General features: G+C 35.4%; 1 pseudogene; it reads left to right on the top strand.

Moving 5' to 3' along the window:
• Positions 1 to 16581: 16581 nt before the first annotated feature.
• LOC141516103 (large ribosomal subunit protein eL37 pseudogene) lies at positions 16582 to 16850 on the top strand (annotated as a pseudogene).
• The last annotated feature ends 885 nt before the right edge of the window (positions 16851 to 17735 follow it).

Here is a 17735-nt window from a genome sequence, read left to right as displayed (position 1 = left end):
AATCTGCACAATCTGTATAGCAGGGACTGTAAAAAACATATCATAAGCATCCTCCTATTGTTAGAACTCATCAAGAATTGTTATTGGTTTTTGGCATATGGGGAAGTAAGCAGCGACCTGTAAGATTGTTTTGAGGTCTTTTCCTCCTGCTATCATTTTATTTCTCACACAAGACTAGCTCCAATAAGGTCTAGAAGTATAACTATGAAACTGCTAAAAATATAGCTTGCCATATTTTGTGTCTAAAACCACAGTCTCATATTTGGAAGGGACTTCAGAAGCCTACTAGTTCAATCTATAATTAGGGACGAATCCTTTCTATGACCTCCACAACAAGTGATTTATCAGCCTTTCCTTGAAGACCTCTGGGGAATGTGAACCAATTATCCACCAAGGCAAATACAAAATTATGGATTATTATTTGGAGAAAGAACTTAAGAGATTGATTAGCCTACCTCTTGATTTTGTAATCAGAAAAATACAAACTCATAGAAATTTATCATTATAGGTTGAGATCATTTGCTCCAAACCCATTATTTTAGAAATGAGGAAACTGAAATTAGGAGACGTTAATTGAATTGTCCAAAGTCACAGTCACAGACCTGAGATTGGAACTCAAATCCTCCGACTCCTGAAACCAGTTCTCTTTCCATCACACTATGATCACATTAAACAGTACATACTGTAGTAATTATACATGAAATGACTTGTTCAAATTAATGATATATGCAAGATTAATGATTAGGGTAGAGAAGCAAGTCATTTAGGAATAAAACTACCTTTTTTGGTCAGATCTTTTTTTGCCTACTTATTATAAGACTAAAAAGAAAACAAATAGAATGAGATATCTTAAGGTCAGAAACTCCTGCCTTATTTTGATAATAACATCTTAAGGAAAATGTATCTTAGTTTGAATTTCAATGTTTAAAGAAAATACAAAATGCTAGCTTTAAATGGTCAAAATTTGAAGAACCTATGCAAAGTACTCTATTCTCTCTATAAACTTATTCATCCTTACTTTTGAAAACGACCAAACATTCCAAGGGTTGTTTGGAGAATAGTGATTGTACTTGGCTTTCCTTCTCTTTTCCTTTTCTCCCACCACCTTTTGACTTCCCTAGAATGGGTGTGCAAACAGTGGCAGTTGATCTGCAGATATTATTCTATATTTAAATCTATGTACCACACAGAGATTTTTTGTATATCACATTGTCTTTTGTTAAGGGTCAGGGCCATGAGGTAAAAGGGGAAAGAATGTCAAAAATCTAGAACTAGGTGTGTGTGGGGTGGACACTCTATAGTTGTGAAACATACAACTTTTTTATATTCTCAATTTTTAATTCTATGATTGTTTAAAGCTAAATAATTTATCCAATGTGAAATTTTGTGAAAGCAAAATAGAACCCCTTGTATGATTTTTCAGTCCAAAGTTTTTGGCTTAAGGGAGTAATATGTGTACTGAACTCAAAGGTTGGTCAGTCTTTTGTACTATTAGAATCATCTGAGGGAGTAACATCCATTCTCTGAAAGTAACAAGTACTCAAAATGACTGTTTTAGAAAATCATTAAAATTACAATAAAATTATATGCAAAAATTACTGAAATCAAAATATTAATGAACCTCAATAACTTAAGAAAAATTTAAAAGATAGGAATATAATCCATGAACATACGATAATTCAGATATGAGAGGGACCTCCAAGACAATCTAGTCTAACCCTCTCATCTTACAAATAAGGAAATTGGGGTCCTTGAAAGTAGGTCACAGGGCAATAGATATGAGATATAGAATTTAAACCTAGTATGTATGATGTAAAGCTAATAAGTATACTCTTTATCATGATGCTTCAAATGAGGTCATTAAGAGATCCACTATTTGATCATATTGTAGGTATTTCATAAATTATTTTTATGTTTATAGGTGGAGCATTTCCCTAGTTTACGCAAACTCTGGTAGACATCAAGTCTTCCAAGATAAAGTTGATAAGCAAAAGAATATAGTTATTATTCAAATATATCCCCCCTCTTCATAAGCTCACAGACCCTACAGTTTTGTTGTTGCTTTTTTTCTCAACAAAGATACTTCAGTGATTTGCCATTTCCTTTTCCAGATTAAAGCAAAAAGAGTTTCAGTGATTTGACCAGGGTTACATAGCTAGTAAACATCTGAAGCCAGATTTAAATTCAGATATTCCAGACTCCAGGGTCCAGTGCTCTATCTACTGAGTCATCTAGCTGTCCAAAAGATATGGTTATAGACATAAATTTAGATATAATTTTAGAGGGGTAGTGTGATGAGCAAATAGAGTACAGTTGTTGCAAGGAGACAAAAATTGGAATCCACCTAAAAGAATTAGTTATGTGTCAGAGAGAGACACAATGTCCTAGGGCCCCAGCTTCCTCATCTGTGAATTGGGCATAATCTTTGTATTGTACTAGTGACATGAGACAAAGGATTTTGAAGACCTGAAGGTTTTATGGTGCTAAGATTTATTATTATTATTGCTATTTTTATTTTCCCTTAATCACAAAATACATAAACCCGAATAACCTATTTGGTACCTTTTTTCTCCATTTGAACTTTGAATTCTTTGTTTTAATGTGAAGACAAGATTTACTAAAATAGAAGTGATGGGAAACTGAACTCCACTTCCAAGTCATACCTAGGAGGGGTGAATCTCTGTGTGGTACAATAGATTTAAAAACAGAATAAACTCTGCAGATGAAATAAGCCATAATTTGGCGCGCTAGTCATTTTCGTTGATTACATCATAGGCTGCATTTAGAAAAACTCCCATGTCACCATGGCAACTGTTTTTGCTTAAATGTAGTTGTCGATGTACTTTAAGTACAAACTAAATTAACTGTAGACAGAGAACAGGGTTGGAAGCATTTAGATGCCTAAAGAACAATTTATTCTGCTTATCTATGAGAAAGGCAGTTGTAACAAAGGAGAGAGGCATAAACATAGCCTCCTTGTATTGCAATACATGCTGAATCATATAAAGTGATCTGGGTCACCAGTTAAGAAAAAAATATACTTGGGATACCATCAAAGTCAACTTCAAGATGTTCCCTCTCTAAGTGGAAACCAGCCTCCTCCAATGAGCATGTTTAACAGTGCTTTGAGAAAAAGATACTTTCTCTGATTATCTTGTGTTCTTGAACATTTCCTTGGATGCTGTTTCATTGGAGAGGAAGATTTTATTCTGAAATTTTTTGTTTGTTTGTTTGTTTTTAGTTTTTTTGCAAGGCTTGCCCAAGGCCACACAGCTAGGTAATTATTAAGTGTCTGAGGTCGGATTTGAACTCAGGTACTCCTTACTCCAGGCCCCGTGCTCTATCCACTGCGCCACCTAGCTGTCCCTATTCCGAAGTTTCTTGACATAAACTTTAGAAATGTGCAGGACGAGGGGGACCACAGCACTGGAAGAGTTCTGCAGAGATAAGGTACCAGATGGGAGGGTTCTCTCTCTGGGTCATGATCACCAAAAGACTATGGAGGAAGAGTGAGGAATCAGAGGATTTAACTGATGCTAGATAGAAAAAGGGCAGGAGGAGAGCTCTGCTATCTAAACCCAATTCAGACTTGAAACCTTAAGCATCTCTTTTCTAGAGAAGAGCTATTCATACTGATCCCCTGTGCTCTCCTTGGTATTCAGATACACTTCTACCTGTTCATAGTAGAAAAAATGAACACAAAGAGAAATGGTATGAACATCTTACCTTAAGTAACAGAATGAAGGACATCTTCTCTGAGGGAAATTCAAAACTTGATTCTTCAATTTTTGGAATGAATTATAAATCATAAATTTCTCCAAAGAAGAATTTTTTAATTGAAGTTGGGCGAGGTGGGGCACAGCTAGGTGGCGCAGTGGATAGAGCACTGGCCCTGGAGTCAGGAGTACCTGAGTTCAAATCCGACCTCAGACACTTAATAATTACCTAGCTGTGTGGCCTTGGGCAAGCCACTTAATTCCATTTGCCTTTCAAAAACTTATAATAAAAGATGGGCTGGGCATGTGGAAGGGAGGATGAAGAATTAGCAGATATATCTGTGCTCCTTTGGCTTCTCTATAATAACATGAAGAGGACAGATTTGAGCTAGCTGTCTGGACTCTTTACTAAATTCTTAAATGAAATGAATGCCTTTAAAATAGATGGTTAGGTATGAATGAGTTACAATTGATATCTTTGGAGGAAAGGAATCAAGACACAAAGGATTTTGATTCAAAAGGACCTGGATTGAAGTTCCAATTCTGCCATTTACTACCTTTGTGATCCTGGCAAGTGGTATAACCTCTCTAAGCTTCAGTTTCTGCATCTGTAAAATTATAAAGTTAGATTAGATGATCTCTGAGCTCCCTTCCAAACCCAAATCCTGGCAATACCTATATTGATAAAATCACAGTTCCAGATGCATGAGAGAATTCTTCAAGCTACAGTTAAACTCTCTGCCATATCTGGCATGTCCTGGTTTTTTACACTTTTCCAAATAACCTACCCTTTTTGACAATCTCTAAATTGCAACAAAGCAAAGAAACATTAAGGATACTTCCTGAAGCTAGGCTTAGAATCAGAAGAAAAGCATTCAAATCCTGTTTCTACTAACTCACTGTTTGCAAAACTCTCTGAACTTCACTTTCCCCAGCTCTAAAATAAAAGGAATGAACTGAAAGTTAGAAGCTCCTTCCTTCTCTAAATCCTGTGATCTTATGAATAGTCAGCATGAAGAAACATCATGTTTATGAAAAAAAAGTGGAAATCTTTAAAAACCTTAACATCTCATATGTAGTAAAAGGTTCTCAAGATCTCTTGACTCTTTTTATAAATGTCTTTCTTTATATTCTTCTGACCCCTATCAATCATTTCTTTTCAACATTTAATAAGTATAAATCAGTGGTCAGCTTAACTTCATTGGGGTTAAAAATACCCTCTAGATTATGTATTAAAAGTTTAGTTATGTTTCTATCCAGTATTATAGGGTTATGTTTTATGAGCCATGTTTTTTCATAGTCTATTTAAAGCAATTTTCTTATTTTTGTTGTTCAGTTATTTCAGTTGTGTTCAACTTTTCATGATCCCATTTGGCATTTTCATAGCAGAGACACTGGAGAGATTTGCCATTTCCTTCTCCAGCTCACTATACAGATAAGGAAACTGAGGCAAAATTAAGTATCTTGCCCAAAATCACACAGCTAATATACGTCTGAGGTGAGATTTGAACTCAGGAAGATGAGTTTAGTGTACTACCTAGATGCCAAAAACAATTTTAAATAATACTAAAATTTTGAAAACTTTCTGATGATTTATCTTTTTTCCCTTGCTGGTTAAAATTACAAGACACACTCGGCAAAAGAGCTATTTTGTTCAAACCACACTAATAGTTTTTTAAATTTTTTTTAACATTCAGATCAATTCATAGGAAACCACATGTTCTAGACTAAGATCACAAGGCAAGAAATAAGAGAGGGAGAGAGAGAGAGAGAGAGAGAGAGAGAGAGAGAGAGAGAGATTTGAACCCAGGTTTTCTGATGCTAAAATTAATGCTCTTTTCAATAGACTGTACTAGTTCAATAGATTGAAAGCCCCTGGAGAGAAGGGGCTCCTTTTTTACTTTTTGTTTTACTTGTCAGCACTTAGCATGGGGTCTTGGCACAGAATAGTATCTCTCTCTCTCTCTCTCTCTCTCTCTCTCTCTCTCTCTCTCTCTCTCCCCCTCCCTCCCTCCCTCTCTCTCTCTCTCTTTGGTTTTTGCAAGGCAATGGGGTTAAATGAGTTGCTCAAGGTCACACAGCTAGGTAATTATTAAGTGTCTGAGGCTGGACTTGAACTCAGGTCCTCTTGACTCCAAGGCTCTATCCACTGCACCACCTAGCTGCCCCCATAATAGTTGCTTAATAAATCTTTATTGATTGATTGATTAATTTCCTCATGATTGAGGAAATACTGGTGGAAAAATTTCCACAATTTTTGCATGTAAGGGTAGAAACTATTTCATTTTTGTATTTATATACAGACAATATCATCATCAATTGGCATCTAGTTGGGATTTATAAGTGCTGTATAATTGGATATTTGATTGAATCTGTTTTTCAAAACTCATTTTTGACATTGCTTTTAATATATATAATTATATATCAATATAATATATATGTGTGTGTGTGTGTATGCATGTATATAGTTGTTATTGTTGTCCAGTCATGTCTAATTCCAAGCAGGAAGCTAAATCTTCCAGGCTTCAAGCCTGGTACTCATCAAGGCTGCCCCTATATTAGTATAAGTATTGGACTTTTTAAAACATTAAAGTATTGAATCTTTACTGATTAGAGAAATGTACATCAAAACAACTCTGAGGTACCACCACAAACCTACCAGATTGCCCAATATGATAAATAAGGAAAATGATCAATGTTGGAAGTAATGTGGAAAAAACAGGACACCACTGCATTGTTGGTGGAGTTGTGAACCTTTCTAAAGATCAATTTGGGATTATGCCCAAAAGGCAATAAAAATGTGCAAAACCCTTTGATCCAGCAATACCAATACTAGTTCTGTATCCCAAAGAGATCACAAGAAAGGATAAAATCACCCACATGTACAGAAATATTTATAATAGCTCTTTTCATGGTGGCAAAGAATTGAAAATTGAGGGGATACCAATTAATTGAAGAATAACTGAACAAATTGTGGTATATAAATGTGATGGAGTACTATTTTTCTCTAAGAAATCATGAGAGACAGGACTTTAGAAAAACCTAAAGATATTTGGATGAACTAATACTGAGTGGAGCAAAATTCGAAGAACATTGCATACATTAACAGCAACATTGTGTGATGATCAACTATGATGGATTTGCTCATCTTACAAGTGTAATAATCAAAGACAATTCTAAAGGACTTATGATAGAAAATGCCAACCATATCCAGAGATAAAACTATAGAGTTTGAAAGCAGATCAAAGTTTACTATTTTCAATTTTTTAAGTTTGTCTTATGCTTTATGGGTTTTTTTCCTTCTCTTGGATTTTTTCCCTTTTCATTCAGATTCCTCTTTTATAACATGATTAATATAGAAATATGTTTAACACAGTTATACATGTATAACCTATACTAGACTGTTCACTATCAGAGGGAGGGAAGAGGGAGAGAAAGGAAGAATAAAAATATGAAACTCAAAACCTTACAGAAATGATTGTTGGAAACTACCTTTGTATGTAGTGGAAAAGTAAATAAATGTTTTTAAAAAATGAAAAATAACAAAAAATGGAGGTATTCAGGATGATAAAATAAAAATTCCTAAAGTGAATCAAATTAAAAAATCAACTAGTATCATAGAAACTAAATATTTGTGCCACCTACAATGCATGGTGGTCCTTTACAGTTGAAATATTCCTTAATTTTCTTCAAATGTGATGTGATTTTTCTGGCTTCTGGGCCACTCCTTTTTTTTCGCCCATAGCTGACTTGGCTTTGAGAAAAGTCCTCATTTTAGGATCTGGGAAGTACAAGATTTGTGTATTAATATCTTACTTTTCTTTTTTGTGCTCCTTTTCAAGAGTAAATGTTTTTTTTTCCCCTCTTCCAAGTTTGTCGTGGCTCATAAATGTGAAATGATACTAGCATTCGATTTCTTGGTTACTTCGGACAACCTGATCCAGAAGGGGGTGGGGGGGATTTTGAACATCTCCCAACTGGTTGATGGCTTCTGGTAAGCTCCCAAGGGAGCACTCTCACACATGAAGATAGGAAACTCTGCACCCAGGGTTGAGATGCTCTGAATAAATGATAACATAGTGGTCTCGGAGGAAAAAAAGCACAGCCCCAATGAAAAGAGAAGAAAAAAGAAAATGCCAGTAGCAGAAGAATCAAAGCACTTAAGACATTTAGCAGTTTATTCATTCATTCAAGAAACATTTATTGAAAAACCAATACTGTAGGCCTATTTTTAGATCCATTAGCCAATGACATTTGCTGTGTATTTACTATGTACTACAGACTATGAGAGAGATTCAAAGGAAATATTTTAATAGTTTGAGGATCTGTGATTTCAACAGTATGGTTATTATCTAGGTGAGGGTCATCTACAGAACTAAGTGGCACTGTGGATAGAGTTCTGGACCTGCCATCAAAAACCCGAATTTAAATCCAGACTCAGATAATGGCTAACTAGGGGACTCTAGACAAGTCCTCTCTCAGCTTCAATTTTATCATCTCTAATATGGGAATATTATTAATACCAGAGCAGCTAGGTAGCTCAATAATGGAGTGTTGAAGTCAGGAAGACTTTTCTGAGTTCAAATTTGGTCTCAGTGACTTTGCTCATTTCAGAAGTGTAATAATCAAAGACAATTCTAAAGGACTAATGATAGAAAATGCCATCCATATCCAGAGATAGAACAATGGAGTCTGAATGCAGATCAAAGTCACTGAACCCTTTTTACCTCAGTTTGCTCATCTATAAAATGAACTGGAGAAAGAAATGGTAAGCCATTCTGGTATCCTTGCCAAGAAAATCCCAAATAGGACCACAAAGAGTCATTCACCACTGAAATGACCTAATGACAACAAAAATTGTTTTACAAATAGGTTATGATAATTATTATTTTTATTGTTAAAATTTCCTAGATTCCAAGAAGACTGGTGATCATGTTTGTCCTTCATTATCCATGAAGACCTAGACATCAGGGAGGTAATGCCATGATATTCATATGACATTTATTCAAGTTAGGGTGCTGCTATGCTAGGTCACCAATGTCACCTTCATCCTGAATCCAGTGGCCACATATGATATAAATCAGGATGACTGGGGATGGCCTTGAATATGAAATAATCAGGGTCTCACAACTAGTAAGTGTCTGAGGTTGGATGTGAACTCAAGCCCTCCTAACTGCAGGGTCGATGCTCTAACACTGAACCATCCTGCTGCCCCTCCAGGTGACTAGGCTACTTGCTGTCTCCCATGCAAGCTGCCACCAGTTTCAGCCTCCAAGCTTTAGCACAGATTATCCATATCTGTAATGTTCTACTTCTTCACTTCTACCTTCTAGAATTCTTTCATTCAACAGTTCAGGACTCTCAGTTTCCTCAGCTGTTCATGTCCTTTTCTTATTATTTTTTTTGGCAAGGCAATGGGGTTAAGAGACTTGCCCACAACTAGGTGACAATTGTCTGAGGCTAGATTTGAACTCAGGTCCTCCTGACTCTAAGGCCAGTGTTCTATCCAATGTACTACCTCATTGCCTGGTGTCCTTTTCTTAAAAACAAAAACACAAACATCTTCCATTCCCTCAGGTTTTGTTTTACACACACACACACACACACACACACACACACACACACACACACATATATATATATATATATATATATATATATATATATATATATATATATATATATATGTTTATGAGTGTTAGGTTGCTTTCTTCCTGTAGAAGACAAGTTCCTAAAGAACAGGGACTGTTTCATGTTTAACTTTGTATATTGTCAGTTTCTAGTTCCGTTCTTGGTAGTAGAAGAAGCTCAACAATGCTTGTTGAATTGAACTGAATTAGTAATATTTTTTTGGTGAGTTGCTATGGCCCCCAAAATTCAGTAGTATCATTGACAGGCTGATGGTAACCAAATTAGGCTGCTGATTCTTGCTTGATAAGCATATAAACTGGACCTGTACTTCATAATAAATATATTTTAGTGATATCTTTTGTTTTCATCTTGCTTAATTTTTTTCCTGGTTAGTTTCCCTTCTTCCTCTCCAAAAGAAATCCTTCAAAATAGAACAAATAAACAAAAAATCTATGCTGTTTTTATGAATAAACTTGTAGTCAGAAAAACCTGAAGTCAAATCCTCTCTTATACATAGGGACATGCTGGAACTGACATAAGATTGTGAAATTCTCAATATAAATATTTATACCTTGGAAATTGGAAAACATTCTAAATCTGTGCTTCATTTATTATTTTAATGATTGCTCAGGTTTTAAGAGATGGAGAAAATATTAATAATGCAGATCAAATTTTAAATAGTGCATTGTATACTTGTTTCCTTTTGGAGAGCCAGTCATTAAACATTCGTCAGCATACCTTTTTTCAGACACTTATTAACTGTGTCTCAGTTTCCTTATCTATAACATGAGGGAGTTGGACTTACTGATCTCTATAATCCTTTCTCATCTCTAAATGTATTATTTTATGGTAATGAGTATGTGCTAGCTCACTAGTAGGCAATGACTCCCAATCAAGACCCCCAATCCTTGAATATCCTGAGGTGTTTGGAGTTATCTATATTCATTGGCTCATGGTTCCACTGCTCTACCCTTCTCCCATCTCAAAAAACCATTGTTAGATGCTGGTTTATCTTCTCCAAAGCTTCAAAATATATACTCCAAAATTATAGCATAAATGTCTTAATATTGCCCCCCAACACTTCAGAGTTATAATCTCTGAGACTTAGCCTTATATCATCACAACTCTCCCAAATGCAATCAATAAATCAATAAATATTTATTGTGTCTGTGACAGTTATTGTGCTAAGTCCTGAGAATAAAAAAGCAGTCTCCCCAGCATCTCTAAGTGGGGAGCTTCCATTAACAGAGTTAGCCAGTATGTGGCAGCACCATTAGACTATGAAGTCTTTCCAGCTTGGTCACACTTGGCAGGACCTGTGCATTTACTGGCATCACAATAAAGAATACTATGCCATTTGTAGGTCAGGATGCATGTTCAGAGTAGAGTTTTAGTACAGGATACAAGAAAAACAGAAATTGTTCCTCTTGCCTATGAGGACATTGCTCTTTAACTGAAAAGAAAGAACATAAACATAAGTCCAGTTTAGAAGCACATACATGAATGTATTAAGATCAGTTAATAGAATCCTTTTACACGTACAATACCCGTGTTAGAGGACATTCTAATGCCCTTGGCTAAACAACTTTTGAGTACCTTTTTCTGCCTTTTTTTCATGTAATTCTATGCTTCAATGCATATAATTTGATTTGTGGTGTATATCCAAATCTATGTAAGAACAAAGAAGGCTTTCTAAAAGAGATTAATTTGGAGTCAGACTAAATTTGTAATTGGAAGAGAGAGGGAATTTGAAGAAGGGGGAGAGAATACAGTATTTGGGGAAGCAATGAAGCAAGAAAAAGTAAGTCAGACTAAAACAGATGTGTTGGGATGAAGCAGAGGGTCAACACAGAATTTTAATGAAAAATGAGATGAGGAGATGGGATGGAGGCAGTTGGTAGGAAGCCTGGAACTTATTTAATTTCCTAGATTCCTTGGAGAGTTTTAAAGCTGATAAATATTTTAGACCATGAGTTATATAGCTGGAAGAAGTGAAAGAAGGGGACAGATACTAGGACAGCAGTGACTAATCAAATAATTATCTGGTGATGATACATATGTAAGTTTCTATAATAAAATCTAATTAGTTCATTAGGCTCTGTCTTTTTTCTTTGATCTGATCTTACACTCCTTACATTCATGTGTTTTTACACAGTAGATATTCATCTAAAGTCAGCCCTTTCTAGACTCAGTTCCTTACCATGTGGCACCAATAATACCTGCAATATCAGTTGTTCACATCAATGTTCATTGAAACTGATTCCTTCCATAAAACATGGCCTGCAACTTTAGAGAACTCAGCATTTTCACAAGCAAATACATATTTTTCCTTTACTAAATCATTCTTCTTTTCCTGACTTCTCTTGTTTCTATTAATGGCACCACCACTCTCCCAATAACCCAAGTCAAGTCAAACCTAGTCAAGACTGTTGTAAATATCTGAATTTAAACTATATATTCAGAGAAAGAACTGATAAATACATGCATAGAAAAATTTTACATATATGTGTGCATATGAACACATATGTATATATATTTAAGTATATATATATATATATATATAGATACACTTTTTGTGTCTAATGGTAGTCATTTACAGGGTGAGAGGGAGAGAAAAAAGAAAAAGAAATTGACAATAAATGTATTATATAATTTAAAAAAGAGCTAGCTGAACAATAAATTTTCAGTTTCATGTGCAATCATCTTTTTAAATGTTACTTTATTAAAATGCTCATTTTAACCCATAAATTAAAAGTAAAATATATTTTTAAAAGAAACAATTACTAGTTAGGATTTACTATATACCAACCACTATATTCATCATTAGGAATACAGCATAAGCACAAAAACAATCCTATTTTCAAGGAGTTTGCATTCTAACTCTTCAGCTCAAAAATTCCTTCTTCTGGCCACCACATATTCTGCAAACTACTCCTGTAAGAGTTTTTCTATTTGTATTCTGATTACTTTAGGACAATGCCAAACATTGTAGTTTCCTAAATGATCTCCTTACTATCAGTGTCTTCTCCTTTCAATGTAACATACTTAACATTATCATTTGTTGTTGTTCAGCCATTCTTCAAACATGTCTGACACTTTTTGGCCTCATTTGTTGCTTTCTTGGCAGACATGTAGGAGTGATTAGACATTTACTTCTCCAGATCATTTTACAAAGAGGTTAACAAAGTGATTTGCCCAGGGTCACTCAGCTAGTAAGTGTCTGAGGTCGGATATGAATACAGGAAGATAAGACTTCCTAACTCCAAGTCTAGTACTCTAACCACTGTGCAACCTACTACCCCTACCACTGTCATTGACAAAAGATCAGAAGAGACTTGCTCAGGCTCACACAGTTAGTGAGTGATGCAGTATTAGAATTCAAGTAATTCTGACTCCAAATCCAATGCTCCATCCATTACACCAAGCTACTCATTCCATCAGAAGCTTTTGATGGTCTTTCATTGCCCAATGAATGAAATCCAAATTCCTTAGTTTACATCATAAATTTTCAATAAAACAGTTCCACTCTACCTTGTACAATGGGCAAAGAATTGAGTATTGCCTTAACAATTACCTATCTGTTTGATTTTGGGAAAATTATTTATCCTCTCTGGGTCTCATTTTCTTTGTCTATTAAAAAAAAGAATAAAAGAATGCTTAAAGTCCATTTCTCCCTCCTTCCCAAAGTAGAGAAACAATATAAGCAATATAAACAATATAAGCAAAAAACTGTTTTCTGTTAATGTATTCAGAAACTCAGCTCTTGCCACTATGAAATCCAATAAACTATAGTCCTTAACTTTTTTTTCTCTTCCCAAATACACCCTGTTGTCTATTTTCTTTTGCATAAAAGAAATTTATGACCTCTAAGGAAAAAAATCACTTTGCTCCAGATTAGGACCTTCCTCTAATCCATTCATTATCCAGTTTTGCTGACCCTCACTTTTGGCTCTGAACTATTGATTCTACTTGTCTTAGCCTTGCCCTATCCAACTCTGTCCTACCCTAATCTGCCCTGCTCTGTCCTCTCCCGCCTAGTCCTGCCCTGCCTTTCATGGAGACATGTAAGTTTGACTCTACAGTTTTTCTTAATCCTGTTTTTAACCACCTGTTCTTTACTCTCATCACCACATAAGCAATTTGAATTTGCCACTAACCTCTTAAGAACTCATTATTGCACTTCTTTTCCTAGGAGATCCTGGCTTCTATGATAATCCATAAAAATAATATATATATATGTATATATAATATTTATTATGCCAAGCCCTTTGCTAGGTTCTTGAAGTATAATTGCAAAAGCAAAAATAGAGCTAGAAGGCTAATGGGTGAGCATATGTTTATAAATATATATAGACAAGGGTAGACACAAGCACACACAAAACAAGGAATAGATTCCTGCAGAAAATGGGATTTACAATAGACCCTGAAGTAAACCATGTAATCTAAGAAGTCAAGGGAAGAAGGGATAGCATTCTAGACATGGTGGACAATGAAGAGGCACCAAGACAGGAAGTCTGGACTATCATAAATGAGGAGCAGCAAATATGGAGGAGATTAATGTGAAAGAAGATTGAAAAGAAAAGAAGGGGTAAAGTTGTAGATACGATAGGGAGCAGCTGGAGTGTATCATGTCAGAGGATGGACTGAGATGATCAGATTCCTTTAGCACCCATGTGGAAGACTAGTTAAATGGGGGAAAAACTTGGGGAAAAGAAACCAATTAAGAAGTTATTACAATAGTATAGGCAAAAGACGTTCTGAGGTAAGAGAGTGGCTACTTAAATAGAAGAGAGGATATATATATATATATATATATATATATATATATATATATATATGAATGAGATGGTTTTGAAGTGGAAAAAGAAAATTCTCTTAAGATCTTCACTGGTATAGCTTGGATGTTCCATTGTTCCATGTCTCTACTACCATCCTAATCAGAAAAATCCACTACTTTTCCTATTCCATATCAATAGATCTGTGATATCACTGATGTGCACACTCCCTCCACAGTGCAGATAGCTATCTCATTCAATTCTGAACCCAGTCAATTGTCCAAACTAAGTGAATACAAAGTATATATCATAGTCAGAACAAAAGTCATTCTTTATCCACTTGGTTTTCTTGTGTCTATAGTTTTAGGTAACTTATTTTGAATGATTTTAGATCTCATTTAGGAAGCATTAGAAAGCTCTGAAGTTGAAGCAAAAAGTACCACAATATCCACAAAACAAGAGCAACCCAGGGAACTCAAAATCTCTTAGGAGACACTGCTACATATGTTCTGTCTTCTAAACCCCCTTTATTATGGTGACAAATACCTAAAGTAGGATCTAAACCTTGTTTTATGACTTCACTCATTAATAGAGGATAATAAAGCAAAATTAGCTTGGTATTAAATCATTCAAATAATCTTATGTGACAATGATGAATGCATAGGATGCACTGCACTGAAGTAAAACCTTTAAGGCTATATGTATGCTCTACTAAATCAATTTTTATAATAAATACAAAAGAATTTTATTTTCTTTAGATTAGTGAACACACACCTCTATCACTAAAAAAAAGTTTATTCATGTCTCAATACATAGCTATTCACTTAGAAATGAAATTTACATGTTCATATATATTATATATAAAATAAAATATGTGTTAAAGACTAAGTAGTAAGATAAGATTAAAATGAAATATTTTAGGATAGTATTGTTTAATTTTCTAAAATACAAAAATCCTTTTGTCTTCACTCATATCATTAATCATACTTTTAGTGAAAACACTGAAATTGAATATTCTTAATTATTTTTGAAACTGTTGGTTCAACACTTTTAGATACAGTATTCCAGAAGTCTAGTTTGAAGTTTATTATTTATAAATGATTATCACAAATGAAAATAATAAAGATGCATCAGTTCAAATAGAAGTGCAACATAGGTTTCACTTATCAACATCATGATGCTTGTTTTATAATCCTATACATCATTCCTGCTTTTATTTTAATTTGAATAAGGAGCCCCACAACAAGACTGTTCCCTTTGGGAAAAGGGAACAGTGACATCTAGGTTGGTTCTGGCTTCCTCATGGTGGGAGAATTTCTTCATTTCCTTTCACTCTATCAAATAATTTTGAGTGTCTTGGGAGCAAGGCTGAGAAATGGCATCATTCTGTTCTGAGTTACTTGAATCCTGGTCAAGCTCACTGATAGTCCTGACTCTCAACCCATATCTTGCTCCTCTTAGGATTTCTTGGCTTCATTTCCTCGTGGGTTAATATGAGTATCCTTTGTTCCTTACAAGAGAGGAGGGGGGGGGAAAGAAGAAGAAGAAGAAGAAGAGGAGGAGGAGGAGGAGGAGGAAGGAAGAAGAAGAAGAAGAAGAAGAAGAAGAGGCGGCTAGGTGGCATAGTGGATAAAGCACCAGCCCTGGAGTCAGGAGTACCTGGGTTCAAATCCAGCCTCAGACACTTAATAATTACCTAGCTGTGTGGCCTTGGGCAATCCACTTAACCCCATTTGCCTTGCAAGAACCTAAAAAAATAACAAAAACAAAAAAAAAACCTCCAGTGAGAGGGAATCTACTACCTCCTCAAGAAGAAGAAGAAGAAAGAGGAAGAAGAAAAAGGAAGAAAAGAAGAAAAGAACAAGAACAAGAAAGATGAAGAAGAAGAAGAAGAAGAAGGAGAAGGAAGAAGAAGAAGGAAGAAGAAAAAGAAGGAAGAAGAAGAAGAAGAGTAGCATGGTAGCCAGCAAAGAAGTTGAGCTCTGAGGCACTCAGACCATGGGACAAAAATACACCAATGGTCATGAAAGCAGATGGAGCTGAGGAGCCCTTAGAATTAGATCAGAAATTGAAGATACCAAGGTCATCCACAATATCATAGGTTGTCATGACTTTTGTCCTATTACTGAACTTAAATGACTCAAGAAGAGAGAGCAAGGCTAATGACTTTACTCAACTCTACCTAATTCAAAATCCAATTCATGCACAAATCAAGACATCACCTGTGATGTCATTAGTCCTCTTTGTAAATGAAGGATGATTGGGGCAGCTAGGTGGCACAGTGGATAGAATACCAGCCTTGGAGTCAGGAGTACCTGGGTTCAAATCCGGCCTCAGACACTTAATAATAATTACCTAGCTGTGTGAACTTGGGCAAGCCACTTAACCCCATCTGCCTTGCAAAAAAACCTAAAAAAAAAAATGAAGGATGGCTCTTTGGTCCTGGTGACTGGAGGAAGATGACGAAGGGGACATCTTCATTTGGGTAAGCGCTGAAATAAGATGCACACTTTGTGCCATCATTGTGGCTCTAAAGCATACCATCTTCAGAAGTCAACAGCACAAGAGAAAGTATAATTGGAGTGCAAAGGCTAAATGATGCAATACCACTGGTACTGGTTGAATGAGGTGCCTAAAAATTGTCTATCGCTGATTCAGAAATGGATTCCATGAAGGAACAACACCTAAACCCAAGAGAGCAGCTGTCGCAACATCTAGTTTATCTTGAGTATTCAACTGTTTGTTAAAATAAATATCCTGGATTTTAAAAGTGGAAAAAGTGGGGAAAAAAGTGGGGAAAAAAAAGAAAGTGAAAATCTTCACAACCAGGAGTTCTAATAAAGGTCTCATTTCTAAAATAAATATAGAGAATTGCATCAAATTTATAAGATCACAAGCCATTCCCCAATTGGTAAATGGTCAAAGGATATGAACAGTTTCCAAATGAAGAAATTAAAGTTATATATAAGCATATGAAAAAATGCTCCATATCACTATTGATTAGAGAAATGCAAATTAAAAACAACAATACCTATTAGATTAGTCCAGAAGAGAAAAAAGGAATGTTGGAGAGGTTGTGGGAGGATTGGGACATTGTTGCATTGCTGGTGGAGTTGTGAATGGATCCAGTCTTTCTGGAGAGCAATATGGAACTATGTCAAAAAAGCATTAAACTGTTCATACCTTCGGCCCAGCAATTCCAATTCTAGGACTATAACCACAAGAAATTGTAAAAGTCCTACCTGTCCCAAAATATTCATAGCAGCTCTTTTTATAGTGGCAGAGAAATGGAAATTAAGGGGATGCCCATCAATTAGGGAATGGCTAAACAAGTTATGGTTCATGAATACTATGGAATATTATTGTTCTATGAGAAACGATAAATGGTCGACTCTAGAGAAGCATGGAATGACTTACAGGATCTGATGATGAGCAAAGGGAGTAGAGCCAAGAAAACAATTTACACATCAACATTATGAGATGAATAACCTTGATGGAAGCAACCCTCTCAGCAGTTCAGAGACCTAGGACAACCATGTATGATAGATTATGGACCATATTATCCCCAACAGAAGGAAGAAAAACAAAACAAAGCAAAACACACCAAACACAC

Source organism: Macrotis lagotis, chromosome 3 (genome assembly GCF_037893015.1).
Source record: "Macrotis lagotis isolate mMagLag1 chromosome 3, bilby.v1.9.chrom.fasta, whole genome shotgun sequence".
NCBI lineage: Eukaryota > Metazoa > Chordata > Mammalia > Peramelemorphia > Peramelidae > Macrotis > Macrotis lagotis.
The sequence above is the reverse complement of the archived record's forward strand: the minus strand, read 5'-3'. Positions and strand labels throughout refer to the sequence as shown.